General features: G+C 34.7%; 1 long non-coding RNA gene across 1 annotated transcript in view; it reads right to left on the reverse strand.

Annotated features, from left to right (window-relative positions):
* LOC139084921 (uncharacterized) overlaps window positions 1–17,312 on the reverse strand; it is a 33,630-nt gene extending 16,318 nt beyond the window's left edge. The window contains exons 1-2 of the long non-coding RNA XR_011542860.1: window positions 17,193–17,312; window positions 11,852–11,991 (exon numbers count right to left, since the gene is read on the reverse strand). This is a non-coding gene — a long non-coding RNA (uncharacterized lncRNA). The remainder of the gene's footprint in view (window positions 1–11,851; window positions 11,992–17,192) is intronic.
* Between the last annotated feature and the right edge of the window lie 575 nt (window positions 17,313–17,887).

Below are 17,887 nucleotides of genomic sequence, written 5' to 3' on the forward strand. Positions count from 1 at the left end.
GTAAAGAGATTGAAACTATACTCAAAAGCATCCCCCAAAATAAAAGCCCAGGACCAGATGGCTTCCCTGGAGAATTCTACCAAACTTTTAGAGATGATTTAATACCTATCTTTCTGAAGCTATTCCAAAAAATTAGGGAAGAAGGAATGCTTCCTAACACATTCTGTGAGACCAACATCATTCTGATACCAAAGCCTGACAAGGACAACACAAAAAAGGAAAACTACAGGCCAATATTGCTGATGAACATAGATGCAAAAATTCTCAACAAAATATTGGCAAACCAAATACAGCAATACATCAAAAAGATCATACATCATGATCAAGTGGGATTTATACCAGGGACACAGGCATGGTTCAACATCTGCAAATCAATCAATGTGAATACCACATTAACAAAATGAGGAATAAAAACCACATGATCATCTCAATAGATGCAGAGAGAGCATTTGACAAGATCCAACAGCCATTTACGATAAAAACTCTTAACAAAATGGGGATAGAAGGAAATGACCTCAAAATAATAAAGGCCATATATGACAAACTCACAGCCAACATCATACTCAATGGGGAAAAACTGAATGCCCTCCCTTTGAGAACAGGAAGAAGACAAGGATGCCCACTGTCACCACTCTCATTCAACATAGTACTGGATGCTTTGGCCAGAGCAATCAGGCAAGAGAAAGGAATGAAAGGAATCCAAACAGGGAGAGAAGAAGTGAAACTCCCGCTGTTTGCAGATGACATGATCTTATGTATAGAAAACCCTAAAGAGTCTATCAGAAAACTATTAGAAATAATTAACAACTACAGTAAATTTGCAGGGTACAAAATAAACTTACAAAAACCAGTTGCATTTTTATACTCTAATGAGGAACTTACAAAAAGAGAGCTCAAGAATACAATTCCATTCACAATTACAACAAAAGGAACAAAGAATGTAGGAGTAAATTTAACAAAGGAAGTGAAGGATTTATATAATGAAAACTATAAAACGTTATTGAAAGAAATAGAAGATGACATAAAGAGATAGAAAGAGTTTCCACACATACGGATTGAAAGAATAAATATAATTAAAATGTCCATACTACCCAAAGCAATCTGCAGATTCTTTGCAATCCCAATCGGAATCCCGGTGACATTCTTCATGCAAATAGAGCAAATAATCCTAAAATTCATATGGGGAAAACAAAGACCCTGAATTGCTAAAGCAGTCCTGAGAAAAAAGAACAAAGCTGGAGGGACCACAATCCCTGACCTCAAAATGTACTACAAAGACATAGTAATCAAAATAGCATGGTACTGGTACAAAAACAGGCACACAGATCAATGGAACAGAACTGAAAGCCCAGAAATAAAACCACACACCTATGGACAGCTAATCTTTGACAAAGATACCAACAACATACAATGGAGAAAAGATAGTCTCTTCAATAAATGGTGTTGGGAAAACTGGACAGCCACATGCAAAAGAACAAAAGTAGACCCTTATCTGACGTCGTACACAAAAATAAACTCAAAATGGATCAAAGACTTGAAAATATGTCCTGAAACCATAAAACTCCTGGAAGATAACATATGGAGTACACTCCTGGACATCGAACTTAAAAGGATCTTTTCAAATACCATGTCTTCTCAGACAAGGGAAACAAAAGAAAAAATAAACAAATGGGACTTCATCAGACTAAAGAGCTTCTGCAAGGCAAAAGAAACTAGGATCAAAATAAAAGACAACTCACAAATTTGGAGAAAATTTTTGTAAATCATATATCCAACAAGGGGCTAATGTCCCTAATATATAAGGAACTCACACAACTGAACAACAAAAAACAAACAGCCTGACCAAAAGATGGGCAGAGGATGAACAGATATTTTTCCAAAGAAGATACACAGATGGCCAATAAACACACGAAAAGATGTTCAACTTCACTAATCCTCAGGGAAATGCAATTCAAAACTACACTAAGATACCACCTTACACCTGTTAAAATGGCTATAATCACTAAGACTAAAAATAACAAATTTTGCAGAGGGTGTTGAGAAAATGGAATCTTCATACACTGCTGGTGGGAATGCAACCTGGAGCAGCCACTATAGAAAACAGTATGGAGATTCCCCAAAAAACTAAAATCAGGTACAGCATATGACCCAGCTATCCCACTACTGGGTATCTACCCAAATATCTTGAAATCAACAATCCAAAGTAGCATATGCACCCCTATGTTCATCACAGCACTATTCACAATATCCAAGACATGGAAACAATCCAAGTGCCCATTGACTAACGATTGGATAACGATGTGGTGTGTATATATATATATATATATATATATATATATATATATATAATGGAATACTACTCAGCCATAAAAAAGAGAAAATCATCCCATTTGCTACAACGTGGATGAACCTGGAGGGAATTATGCTTAGCGAAATAAGCCAGACTGAGAAAGACAAACACCATGTGATTTCACTCAGATTTGGAATATAAACAAACACATGGACAAAGAAAACATTTCAGTGGTTACCAGGGGAAGGATGGTGGGGAGTGGGCACAGTGGTTGAAGGGGAGCACTTATGTGATGACAGACAAGAAATAATGTACAAGTGAAATTTCCCAATGATGTAAGCTATTATGAACTCAATGAAAAAAAAAAAAACCTTGAAACATTCTCTTTAAAAGTATGTTCACACCCCACACTCACATCTCTCACACACCAGGGAACTAATCAATACTAACAGGGTTAGGGCGGAGGGGAGAATACGAGGTGTTTAAAATGTTTCCTGGGTGATTCTGATAAGCGATCATTGATGAAAAAGACTGAACACGATCTAAAATTTCCAGAAGGGATTTTTAAAAGTTGTAAACTTATCATCTAGCAATAATAATGACCATGTAATAAGTTCTTGATAATTTTGTCATTTTTTAAATTCAATGCATTTATTATATTCTTTCCAATCTTGAAACTAATCACCAAATATCATACTCCCAGCTTTAAATCAGTATAATTTATCCAAACAGGAAGAGGTAAGGAAGCCCTCTTCTGTGTTAGGCACCCGTATTTCTGACCAGCTAAGACCCTTCACCTCTATTCTTCTTCTGAGAGACATTACATTTACACTCTTAATTGACATAAAAAAGGAACTCAATTTTTAAGAACTTTCCATAAAGTATGTTAAGGAGGATGATGCTACTTCTCTTTGGAAGCTTGCTCGATATACAAGTATTTTATCATACAAGAACCATAACAGTTCTGCAACAAGATGTGTACAATATCAGAAAATTTTTTTCTGTATTACCTGACTTTCATCATAGAAAATGTAAGTCCATCTGGACTTTCCTGCCTTTTTTTCAGAATATATCTTTAAGTTTCCTTTCACCAATTTCTTAAGTAAAGATGTTGTTTTCTTTTTGTCCACAACTGGAACATAGGCAGCTATGGGAGGGAAGCAGAGAAGGAAGAACCTTTCAGGTTAAGATTTATTATACCTAATTTAGAGAGAAGAAAATAGCTGCTCAGTTGAAATTCTAATGGAGTTAACAGGTGGAATGATCTAACATCAACTTCTAGTTTGATTTACGGGTAAAGGGAGGAAAATAGGATATCCAGAATGCGGTGGGCAGAATAATGTCCACCCTCAAAGATGGTGATGTCCTGGAATCTGTGACTATGTTATGTCACATGGAAAGAGGAATTTAGATTGCAGCTGGATTTAAGGTTGTTGACATTAAAAGAGAGAGATTATACTGGATTATCTGAGTGGGCCCAGTATAAACACAAACGTCCTTAGAAATGGAAGAGGAAAGTGAAAGAGAGTGAGAAGGAGGTGTGACCACAGAAGGTTGGTTAGAGAGATGCAATACTGCTGGCGTTGATGAAAGAGAAAGGTGACCAGGAGCCAAGCAATGCAGGCGGCCTGTAGAAATCAGAAAAGGGAAAGGAACAGATTTTTTCCCCTAGAGTCTCCAGAAAGGAAAGGGGCCTTGCTGACAAGTTGATTTTTATCTTAGTGAAGTCTATGTTGGAATTGTAACCCAGAGAACTCTAAGATAATAAATGTATGTTCTATTAAGCCATTAAATGCATGGTAATATGTTACAATAACAATAGGAAATTAACCCGCAACACACTAAGAGGGTATTTTTGTACCTTGACTAATGAATATGGATGATTTATTACTTATTTCTTAAGGAAAGTGTAACAGAGCTTCTGAGATCTTCAATAATAATCTAACAGAGAGTGTCTTGACAGTTTTTATAATTATGTCTGTCTTGGCTTTTGACATACATAAACTATAAATATATACTTTCTGTGACATTTCAAAATGAATTGAACATATCGACAAAACAAAGCAGAGCAAGGGTAAAGGTGCTGTTTTGATCAAACCTCCTTTCATGTTTAAAATTTGACTGAACTCCATTGTAAGGTGCTTCCTAGGCTGCAATATTCCATTCCTCAATACCCTCTGAACGTTAATTCCTCAAAGTGTGGGAAGTGATTATGTTAAGTAAACCTCTAAATTTAGCACCATTGTTGCATATTCTCATAGGTTATTCGTATAGAGTTTCCCAATGTATGGCTGTGAAGAATTGAGCCATTTCGGTAGCTCCTGAACTATCTTTGGAGCTGGGCTTATTCTTCACTTAAGGGACAATTTCAAACAGACACCCTACTGGATTCTTAGCACTGTTATTTTTAAGTATGAGTCTGTCAACCCTCTCAAGAAGAAAAAACTCTAGAGGTAGGCCAGTATTTTTTAAAGAAAAAATTTGGGTGCTGAAATGGCCTTCAAGGAGTGAAGGCAGAAGATATCTAGTCTCCATTGTTTAGGTGCACAACCCTATATAATATGTCCTTACGTTGATTTTTACTAATCACCATATTAAATAAGTCCAACAAAAATAATTGTGTAAACACTAAGATTCTTCTACAGTAATATGTGCTGCTAAAAGCTAAACATAACCTAATTTCTAGGATAAGAGAAGCTAAAGTCAAGAAAAAGATTATTACATTGACTGTTCAGGTGATACTGAACAACTCCCAAAATATGGATTTATACTGTCATTGTTTTATCCTTGTGGGAACCAGAAAATGGCCTGCAAAAAGTATCTGAAAATGGACACCAGAAGACCTAACATAAATTAAATAACTAGTATTAGCTTTTCTTAATCCTGAGAATTTTGACCACAAACTGGTGAATTTCCTACCAGTTTTTAAACTCTAGCAATCCCCAAAGACACTGTTGATTTTAAGACTAATATCAAAGTGACAGCCTCTGTCACTGCCCTGCTGTGCTCAGAGCTTTCAAAGCTTCCACCGCTGAGCTCTGGTTAGTTATCACCGGAATCCTAGCTTTACCTAGGCCTCACTGGCCCTCTCTCTAATCCATTGGCTCCCTCAGACACCCACCGCCTTTAATGTCACTTCTGAAGTTTGGTTTCTTACTGAATTTCCACAACATATTCCTCAATTTATCCTTTCCGCTTTCTCATACCTTATCCATCACCATCACCAAAAAGACACTGCTCGTTGCTTTAACACTTGGTGGCTCTGGTTCAATCAACTCCCATAAGTAACGATTCGCTATGTTCTTCTAATGTTCTAATGACTGAGTTATCTCTAATCAAAGTTGGTTATTACCATCACTGCTCTTCAGTGACGAATCTAAGTTTCACTTAAGTTTCAAAATGAGCCATTTTTTTCAAGATTTTTTTCTTTCCTGGGAAGTCAGAGAATGCATCAGAGTAAAGTTGGCATGAAATATGTCTTAAATTTTTACACGGTAAAGTTTTTCTCCAAATGGTAGAGAGAGTTAGAAATGTGTTTTAAACAGAATGAACAATGGAAAATAAAGCATGGAAGTTAGGAAAATGTAGCTAGACCTTTGTTTAAATGAGTTTATTTAAATGAATCTAAAGACAATGTTTCCCTTTCCATATATCACTTTCTCAGCACGTCTTTGTGTGTGTGCATGCATGTGTGCGCTGGCGTGGAAACAGGGAAGGGTGTATTGGTGGACGGGAAGAGGTCAAGATACCATAATTGGAACAAAAGCTGTGTCATTACTAAGATATGGTTTGAGAAATGCAGAAATATTCAACAGATATTTAATCAGAAGCTAAAATGCAACAGTATGTTAGGAACTGGGGGATCATTGGTGGAATGTAGATATGTCAGATATAACTGGTGAATTGGTGAGATTTCACAAGAGTAAATAGATTTGACCAAATCAGTTTATATGAGACAATTTCCAGTAAGGGTTTTGGAGACAGAGTGAGAGGGGATATGTTTGGGATGATGAGCTAAGAGAAAGGTTGTTTGTTCCCTCTTTTAGACTTTGTCACTTGATCCAGCTTCCTAGAAACATGCCTGGGACTTATGGAGAGAGCAGCTGGAAGTAGAATCTGGAGGAAATGCTTTCACATGGGAACTTCCGCAGTGGTCATATAGGCCCAGATAACAAAGTGTGACACAGAGTCAGAGATGATTGTATCTTATTTACTTTTACATAGAAGAAACCATGGCTTTTGTGCTTTGAATTCTCTGTATGATGCAACGATACCTTAGAAACGTGAAGGTTTGTAACTTTTGGAGTGTTAGGAGATAAAGGCCTTGACACAAACATTAGTTCCATGAAAGCTGACAACACAAGGCTATCTTAAATGGTGGAATAATTACCAGGCATCCAGAAGACTTTCGGGAAGAGCTGAGTGTGATTTGATAGGGAATGAATATCTGAAACTTATAGTTGCTAAGAGACGGACTTTGTTTTCAGAGAGAGCAGGATTTGAGTTCAACTCTCACTGATTAGCTCTGAGTTTGGAAACATTTTAAAAATCTTTTAAACCAAGTTTCACTTTATCATCTCGAACATGGAGATAATTAACAGCAGCCACCTTAGGAGATTATTGGGAGGACTACATTAGATAAAGCAGGTAAAGTAATTAGCATGATGATGAGAATAGCGCAAATGTCTCCAAAGTTAAAAATTTTAATTATTATAGAACATTATTAAAAATATATATGCATTAAAATATTAGGAAGAGGGGCCGGCCTGGTGGTGCAGTGGTTAAGCGCACACATCCTGTTTTGGTGGCCCGGGGTTCGCTGGTTCGGATCCCCGTTGCGGACATGGCACCGCTTGGCATGCCATGCTGTGGTAGGTGTCCCACGTATAAGTAGAGGAAGATGGGCACGGATGTTAGCTCAGGGCCAGTCTTCCTCAGAGAAAAGAGGAGGATTGGCAGCAGTTAGCTCAGGACTAACCTTCCTCAAAAAAAAAAAATATTAGGAAGAATCATTGTGTTTGTAGATTAAAATTAAACAAAGATATCAAGAAACATAAAGCACTAGAAGATTATATTGTATATAACTCACCCATTCACTTATTTATTCATTTATTCAATAAACTAATTGGGGATACAAACATGAAAGCTTTTCCTTTCGGAAAACATTGAGAACAGTATATAAATAAAATATTATTTAAAATGCGTTATGGTTAATTACATGATAGAGGTGTCTAGAGAATAAAAAAGTTGTATCAGAGAAACAACAAATTCCAGTGTGTGCCACAGATTCTGCTGGTACTGGGAGCAAAATAAGACTGAAGTAGATGAAAGAGTTTTATAAGAGTGGTTCAGGCAGAAAGAACAACATATGTGGAAGACGGAAGTATAAATATGACGGTACACTTAAGGCTCTGCAAGTAATCTGGTTCAGTTGGGTAGATGATGGGGCCAGAGTTACAAGGGGACAATGACCCCACTCTGCTCAGAACTCAGCATGACCTGTAAGTATACAAAAGACTCTGAGGAATACAGTATTGCTTTATATTGAAATTGTCTGCCATTCAAAATATTTTTATTATGGCACATGCTTTTTACACTTAGAGTAGTATCCGGGGTCCTGTTAATTCCTGCTTAGGATATTTAAATGGCATCGATGATACGTTGGAAATTCTTTGTGTTCTTACTACATTATGCAATGAGAATTGGAGTCAATATGTAACAACTGTACGTACTTTAAACCCAGCAGGTAAGTGAATGTATATTTATGAGTGCTGAAATTTAGGAAATTGTTAAATAAATATTAGTCCTTCTTCTGTGGCCTCTGCCCTATCTGCCTTATTATTCATTAGCACAGCAATTTCATGATCCAGTGACAAGGACACCAAGGTTTTATTTCCTGGCCAGATTTCTTATAGACTCTCTGGCTTTCTCAAACATATGTAAACCAGAGTAGCCATTACTTGGTAAATTTGATCAATGTAGATAGTAAATATGAATAATTTATAATCACAAAATGACATTTCCCAACAATAGCAGCCACTTTTGCCTTATAAATCTATGTATATTTTTCAATTTCTCAGCTTAGGATGTATCATTATACTTATTTCATATTAGTTTTATTTATCGATCCCAAGTTATGGATTTCCATATTCAAACTTATCCTACTGGAAATTCAATAGCTCACATATCTGGCAAATATCTTCCCAGTGACAGCCAGGGAGACACTATTTAAAAGTTTTTGAAGACTAACATATTGCTTGTGCATTATAAGGGCTCAATATAAAAATTTCAGAATGGCACATACGATAATGGATTTATTAGGAATAATGGTATTCTTTTGATTTACTTTATTGAAAAGGCCACTTTAGTATTGAGTAACATGAGTTACATACATTGTCACTGGCAGTTAGATAAACATGAAACTCATCATGGGGAATTATCTATGGATGCACAGCACAACTTGCTTACCTTTCTTGTTAAAGGCAAAGTTCTTGGAATGGTTCTCATATTTACAACAAAGACAACTGGTTATGTGATACCTTATAAAAGAATATAACACCAAATTACATACACCATATAGCTAATATTTTATCCTATTTTAATGGCAGCAAAATTGCTGTTTTTGTTTTCATTTCAATTTTAAGACTAAAGAGAAAGAAAAGAAAAATCTACAAAAATACAATTAAAAATTAATTTTCAATCAGCACACCTTCACTTAGTAGTCTATATGACCTTACTACTGAATAATTTTTTGATTGACAGAGAAGTTTTCAGAGGTTGTAGTATCATACTTAGGTGTATATGATCTTATTTCTCAGCCTTTCTCATGGATTCTCTCTCCCTCTCTCTCTGCACACAGACACACACACACAAAGACAAAGACAGAAACAGAGAAACAGAGGGAGAGAGAAGGAGAAGGAAGGAGCGAACAAGGGGAGGGAAACAGAGAGGGCTAACAATAATTCTAATGTGAGATATTTTCTACTTGTTCATTCTGATAAAAGCAAGAATAGCATAATGGACTATATATAACAGAATGCTTATACAAAGAAATTTTTTGAATTTCTATCTTGATTGGTAGAGACAAATATTATAATGATTTGCCTTTGAAGAAAATGAACATCATCTTTTAAATTTCATGGCTGTGATTTATTTTTAAGCCTCACTTAAAAACTAAAATGGGAAGTTCAAAACAACTTGTTTTCCAGAATAAGGACCTTGGGAACTGTCTTGAGAGGTTCCCTTGGGAACACTCCCTGACTCTCTATCCATGACATAGACTGGTCAGATGTTTCCTTAATTGAATATACATTTCACCCTAGTTTCTAATTAACCAGCATTCTTAAAAAAATAATTTATTCTGGAAGCCTCATAGTAAAGTAATTCAAGATGTACTCTGGGTCGCATATAGAAGAGGTTTTATCATTTTCATGAAGGTGGAACATGGCTTATAGATCTTTGAACTACAAATATAGGCCTTGAAACCTTGGCCCACATATATTTGAATTAATGACCATTTTACAGTATCTGCTTTAAAGTATCAACAAGGCTCTGGGTCTGTGTGCAGTAAACTGGCATAATATGGAGTACCACTTTTCTTCATCTGGGACAAGAACTGTATCCACGTAATGCCCCATTTCTTTACCAATTCTAAATACTCATTTAAATTAATTAGTGTTTGATAGATAAATGTTAAATCTAAATTGCTAATGTATTAAAAGAAAATAAATAGGAGTAAAAGTAGTAAGAAAGAAACTGTGAATGGAAATAGACTTTATAGTAATTTAAAATTTACAAGTAGGCTTACAAATAAATTGTGTGTATATAAATATGTAATTATTTTCATAACTTTGTTTACATGAAGTTAATATTTAAAATATTTATGTAATATGAACTAAAGGCACATATTAATAAACAAATAACACGAAAACAAGTTGTTCGATTGGATCGAATTGTAACATCTCATATTCCCCAACACAGATGAGCTGTGCCATGCTTTGGTAATGTTTACTAGGTTTCTGAGGGCGTAGTGTATTTTCAGAATGGTGTGTCTTATCCTGAGATGGACATTGAACCTAAACACTTGTCATATTCACAGGGTGCAAAGCTATCAAGTTTGTGAAAACTGGTAATCTAATAGTGTCCCTGCAACTCTGAAGATACACAGGGACATTCGCACGTAACCATCATCTCAGGTAGAATCCCCCTCTCTTACAGCCCTAATAAGGTACATGGGGGTAGTGGATACGTGACACCCAAAGAAGGCATAAATACCTTTAGGTGGTAGGAGAGAACACGCTCTTATTTCTAACTTCAGCTGTTCTCTAGGGAATATAGGATGGTAAAACTCTGCAAGGTATGATTAGAAGAGTTTGATAGGTTTAACTCATTTGTTATGTTTAGTGAAGACGATTTCTCCATGAGGGCTAGGAGGAATAAAAAAGAGCTAATGTACGGAGTGAATTCTTTCTCAGGTAATTGTGTATTTCTGGAAGTTGAAAACGTTCTCTCAATTACGAGCAAGGCTGTTAAAGTATTATATTTGTCATGGGCCATATCTACGAACATGCTTCTCTATATAACTGTGATATTTAAGCTGTAGTCTTAATATAGGATTCAAATAGCATATGTTAATTAGATGTGAATTTTAGTATTATCAATAATGCAAAATGAAAAACATATGTCCTGCCATAGTGATATATACAAGTTCTATGATTCAATTAAACACAATTAGATAAAATAAATGTATAAATTTCAATTAAAAGAGTAATATATTGTCTCTATAACTTTAAAGGTTTTCTAAGAGATTTTCTTCTTTACTTATCAGGCTATGGGAAAGTTAAGCTACAGTTTTTAATATTTAGCCCAGAGAAAAGGAAACTATTTCCTGGCCTTTGGGGTATATTGAAGAAAGTGGGATATAGGTTTTCATCCAGGCAATTGGGTTTCTACTGCATGTACTCAGAGATTTCTGTGAGAGGCATCATTAGAAAGTTGATTAACAGAGAATTAAATAATATTTCTTCTAGTTATTCTGAAAAAAATCCTTGGCATCATCAAAGACTCCTATTTAACTTTGCATTTACTTATGCTTGTAGTCAAATCTTTCCAAATTTACATCTCCAGGTTCTCTCGCAATTTTCTTCTCTTTTTAGTTCCTGCTGGGCACTAATTGATGGCTTCATCTTGACATAGATTAGTGAACTAGCCTCCTGGTAAGTTTCTCATTTTGTCTCCCTGTGTTCTATCTGCCATCATTACATTTTTCCACTATAATCTCCTACGATTTATCCAAATGCCCCCTGTGGTATGAGAGATTTTTATTTCCTTTCTATATATATATATTTTTTCATACTCATGATTCCACTTAGAAAATCTGCTCTCTCAAGTCTACCTATGACAGTTCCTCTTATTTATCAAAGCCCTAAATAACATTCTTGAGTAGCTATTTTTGACCTCTTAGTTCAAAGTAATCTCTTTCTCCTACACATAGCCATAGCACTCTGTAGCTCATTTATGTCATGTTTTACCTATTACCATGTATTGATTCTAATGTTTTACCTGTTTTTCAGGAGGGAGGGTCTTTCATCTTGTTGAGTGAACAAGTCATAACTTATTCCCCATGGTACTTTTCATAGAGTGATTATTAGTCATCGCCTGGTAATAAGCAAAGGAGGAATGGAGAACATCTTACAGGACCTCTAAAAAATAAGAAAACATCACACATTCAAATAGTCTTTCATATGCTGGGAGGCAGCTGTCACGGATTGATAAAGTATGAAGCATATGACTTAGCACAGGCAAGAATTTCATATAATTCTCAGCTGATAGCTGACCCACAGATCTTGGTCTAGAAAATAAAGGTCCATTCAAGGGAAAAATGATGGGAAAGAATGACACAAAAAGTCACTATCTTATCCCCCTCTCCCCTCAATCTGGAAAACAGTTGCATTTATAACAGAATTTTTTAAAATCTGTGAAATTTTCTTTTAATTTTTATATGTTGGTGGTCTGTTTTAATCACTTTCATGATTCATAAAATATCGTGAGAATTGAAGAGATAAATAAATCAATTTTCTTGCACTTCATGTTTAGTCTATTGGACAGTTTAAAATAAAATGGTTTATGGTGTCATATGAACGAATGTTATACGTATGCCCACCCCACTAACTTCCTGTCATTTTCAGTAAGGTCCATAATAGGTCATCCTTGCTAGTTTGGCAGACGTAAATGGCAGAAGTATTTGTCATAAGAAAAAATGTGAGAAAAAATACAAAAGATTAAAAGTGAGTTTTGAATACCTGCTATTCTCTTTTGAGCAGGAAAGGCACAGTTCAAGTTTTAAACCTTGTTAAAAAAATCAGAACACATTTATGTAGTTCAGTATTTTTCTAAATTAACATATTTATCTAAAGATACTGATTAAATGATATTAAATATTGTATTGGAAACAAATAGACTTGTTAATCTTTCCAAGAATATAATTTTGTCACCTAGATTTTACCACATTGTAAAGAATGCAAAGTTTGATTTGGCAACTAATAAACAATTTTTCTTTGAACATGTATTCTTACAATTGTAGTAAAATGAAGACTCTCCTATGCTTTGAGCATCTTGTATGTCCTTGGCTTTCTTCCTTTTGCCTGATCTTATTTAATTGTCACACAATTCTGATGGACTTATTATTGTGACCATTATACAGACGAAGAAGTGAGGTTCTTTAGTTTAATTCGTCTAGGATTATGCAGCTACATGACCAAGATGGATTCAAAACCAGGTCTGCAGGACTTCAAAGCCAACAGCTTTCCTTAGTTCATGTTGATACTTGGATTAATTTGTAAATGAAATTTAGAGCTGAAAAACTACAATTTTTAAAAGGAGACATCATTTTTTAATAAAGTAACTTTTTAAGGTATAATTTTAAGGGCTATATGGGAGGAGAGATATTTTAAACAATATCATGAGGTCATGGGTATTATAATGCTTCAAGGAGCCAATAGCCTTGAACAGTCACCTGATTGAACAGGAATGGATTAAAGCGAAAGGAATAACAATTATTATTAAATCATTATTAAGCATTAATTATGTACCAAGTAATTCTAAGAACTTTTTAAAAATTTTATTTATTTGTTATTTTTCTTTTCTTTCCATACTTTACCTCAACCAATGTTGTGGTAACATTGGTTTATAACATTATATTAATTTCAGGTGTATGTAATTATATTTCAATTTCTGTGCAGATTACATCATGTTCATCACCCAAAGACTAATTACCATCCAGCATCATAAACATGTGCCCTATTACTCCTTTTGCCCCCCTCCCTCTTCTCTTCCCCTCTGATAACCACCAATCTAATCTCCATATCTATGTGTTTGTTTGTTGTTATCTTCCACTTATGAGTGAAATCGTATGGTATTTGACTTTCTCCATCTGACTTATTTCACTTAGAATAATACCCTCAAGTTCCTTCCATGTTGTTGCAAATGGCAAGATTTCATCTTTTTTATGGCTGAGTAGCATTCCACTGTGTATATATACGACATCTTGATGGGTTGATGGGCACTTAGGTTGTTTCCAAGTCTTGGCTATTGTGAATAATGCTGCAATGAACATAGGGGTGCAAATATCTTTTCACATTCACATTCTTTGGATAATTACCCAGAAGTGGAATAGCTGGGTCATATGGTGATTCTATTCTTAGTTTCTTGAGGAATCTCCATACTGTTTTCTATAGTGGTTGCACTAGTTTACATTCCCTCCAGCAATGTATGAAGGTTCTTTTTTTCCCCACATTCTGTCCAACACTTCTTATTTCTTGTCTTCTTAATTATAGCCATTCTGATGGGCGTGAGGTAATATCTCATTCCAGTTTTGATTTGAATTTCCCTAATAATTAGTAAGGCTGAACATATTTTTATGTGCCTGTTGGCCATCTGTATATCTTCTTTGGAAAAATGTCTGTTCAGATCCTTTGTCCGTTTTTTAATTAGGTTGTTTATTTTTTTGTTGTTGAGTTGTATGAGTTCTTTATATATTTTGGATATTAATCCCTTATCAGATATATGCTTTGAAAATATCTTCTCCCCATTGTTAACTTGTCTTTTTGTTTTGTTGATGGTTTCCTTTGTAGTGCAGAAGATTTTTAGTTTGATGTAGTCTGATTTTTTAACTTTTTCTTTTGTTTCCCTTGCCTGGTGAGACATGGTATTCAAAAAGATACTACTAAGACCAATGTTGAAGAACTTTACATAAAAACTTTATATAAGAACATTATATACATTAAATGATCCAATCCTTATATGAAAATGTTAACTTAGTGATATCACTTTGTTAGGTATGAATAATCTTAGAGAGGATCAGTAACTTGCCTAAAGCTCAAATAACTAGCAAATAGCAAAGTAAAGGAAGACAAGAATTGCATTGATGTAGCTGCTTCTTTAATGCTTCCAACAATATAATTTTGAAATTCCACTCATTCATCAAACATAATACCTCTTCCCACTTGCAGCTCTCCCAATCTCCTGGAGAATGAATGCCTTTCCTCATTTACCATTAACTTCATGTCATTTGTCATAGGGAGAATTCATCATCATTACCAACACCTTTGTTATCACATGGACACCACTTCGCAGCTGTATCTAGCCTTCTGGCAGGTGCATGCTCCCCTGTGGTCTTTGTACAGGTCTGTCACACATTCACGCACTTTTTATTTTGGATGTTTATTTTTCCACAGGGCTCTTTTGTGTTTTATTGGGTCTGCTTGAAGGTAATTGAAATCAGTAGGAAAGGCAGTAGTAGCAAAAAGTCTAATTCGCTCATTGATAGCTAAAATCATTTCCTGGGAATTTATGATAATCTATATCTTTCTACCTCTATTCAACTCAATTTATAGAGTTTGAAAGAAATAACTATTTTTCAGGTCACTTTCTGACCAGTAGCAGTTAAGAAAAATAAAGTTGCCATTTAATTTTCATCAATGTTAAATTTTCTGTACCAAATCGCTATGTAAACTGAATGACATTTTTCAATAATGCTAATTGTATCACCTTTTGTGCAAAGTGATCTTTATGTTATAAAGATTGTTCATTAGTCATATTACATATAAATGGGGTATAGAGAACGAAAATTCATTTATCTTGGAGTAAACATTCCCTTGCCAAGAACATTCTAACTCTTCCAGTTGAAGCAAGCTCTACAGGTTTCAATTGTTCGGCATTACAGTAGATTTTACGGCATTGCTGAAGGCATTTTCAAAGTTCAGTAACAGCAGCGTAGTCAATCTCATTTGAAACGTAAGGCATAACTCAGAGAGAGGCAGCAGCATTATCAAAACATCCAGGATGTGAGCAGAATATCACAAAGTTACTTCTGGAGCTTGTTTGGCTCTTAGTTTTCCATTCAAGTCCTCAGATTGCTCGAAGCTACTGCCAAGGAGCTTTCTATGAACAGAAAACAACTAAAAGGAACAAGATATCGCAATGCAGAGGCCACCTTATGTGACACTGAGGGTACAGGCTATTATTCTTCTTGGGAGGCAGGGGGCACGTGTAGACAAGCTAAATCGCTGACTTTGAAGGTGACTCACACTGAGGCTCCTGATTATCAGACTATTTTAAAACAAATAAAGGTCCTTTTACAGAGGCTATAGCTTAAATTGCCAGTGCAAATAGAATGAGAATAATTCATTCTGCTCTATATGAGTTCATGCATTCGCTCATTTATTTATTCCACAAATATTTAGTGAATACTTACCATGTGTTAGCCGCTATTTTAGGAACTGTGGTTGTAGTGACAAAAACAGAGGAGATAACTAATCCCATAAAATGTATTTTCTATCCACTTTATAATTAAGGATTTATAAGCAATCTCAGAACTTTTAAGGACAAAAATGAGGTACATTGGTTTATTTCTGAAGTCTTAAGAGGAAAGCATATATCTGTGGGAAATTAAATTAAATCACAGAACAACAATTAGATATTATAAAGAAAGAAGGAAACAGTATCTTAACTGAGATTAAGGCTACAATGACATTAACCAGAGCAGCAAGAGATCCCAGATAAGATATTGAAAAATGCTATTATCTTGAATTATTATTTAATTCCAAAAACAACAAGTATCATAAAAGAGATTGTTAGGGGAGATGGTTATCTGGTAACACTAATACTTTGATCATTACTAGCAACAGCCAAGAGAAAAATCAAAAAGATGAGAGTTGTACGGGCTATAAATTTTGGCTTTTCTTTTTCTAATTTGAAATCACCACTTACTTGAGAGTAGAATGAATTTAATAGTTTTATTATCAATATTTTCATTAATGTTTCTCTTTGTGAAAAACAATGTGTATTTTACTCTGTGTTCCTACAAATAGATATTTATAATTCTGGCAGAGTTTTTAAAATCTGAAATAACCTTTTCTCAGCTGGTAGAAGTATGCCGTGTGACTAAAGACATGAAATAGATATCTGTTAGGAGTTTGAAGAACTCAGCATCAGGTTTTTTGATCAGTGTCAAGAAGACTTTATAATTGTTTCCTCTATTTAAAAAAATTAATATTAAAATTACAATAGCAATATTATCTTGTCTTTGAGTCAAGTGGAGTTCCTTTCAAGTTGAAATTTTTTTTTATTGAAGTAACATTGGATTATAACATTATATAGCTTTCAGATGTACATCGTAATATATTTTGAATTCTGTGTAGATTATATCATGTTCACCACCCAAGAACTAATTATAGTCCGTCCCCTCACATGTGAGCCTAATCCCTCAAGTTGAAACTTTTAAGCAATAAGATACACAACCTCAAGTCAGAAATATGCTAAAATACCAAATGCTGCCAAGGAAAATTATTTTGTACTTGTTCTTTTTATATTGAAAATTTATTGTTCAACTTGTAATTTTTACCTCTTTTTTTTTTGTTCCATTTAACTGATAATCAGTTTCTGACCTCCCGTAGCTTCTATCATGGATAATGCATCTTTTACACATAGTGCAGCCAATTTGGCTACTATTTCTGCTTTACTTGAGAGAATAGTCTAGAATTAAGCTATTGACATCACAATCAAAAGAATTTGTACTCATAGAACTAATGCATAGTTAGCCCTGTCCACCTAAATCTCTGTACATGTACCTTAAATTTAGGTTATACTTTTGAAATATTCTATATCTAAAAATACCAAAGATCTTTCAATAAGAAGGGATAGTGACAGGGAATCTGTGATAAATATAAAGTATTGAGAGGTTATTACTAAGTTGGACAAAGTCTCAAAAATTGTAAGCCTTTGCTCTATTTCATTATTCTCAGTGACAAATAGATTTTGGTGAATTTTAAACTAGACTTATTTAATAAAAAAAATATGGAAATGTGATTCAATAATTAAGGGAAAATTAGCTGTGTGGCCACAGAACTCTTTTGGTCCATTCATTTAGCAATATTAAAAATGTTCAGGCCATATTTTATTCTAGGCACTAAGATGAAGATTAGTAAGACATGGTCCTTAATTTCCAGGAGCACAAAATCTAGCAGGGAGTACAAACAAGTAACTGAAATACTTTGTAAAAATTGCTGCTATATTGGGATCAGTCTGGTGGCATAGTGG

This window comes from Equus przewalskii, chromosome 7 (genome assembly GCF_037783145.1).
Source record: "Equus przewalskii isolate Varuska chromosome 7, EquPr2, whole genome shotgun sequence".
NCBI lineage: Eukaryota > Metazoa > Chordata > Mammalia > Perissodactyla > Equidae > Equus > Equus przewalskii.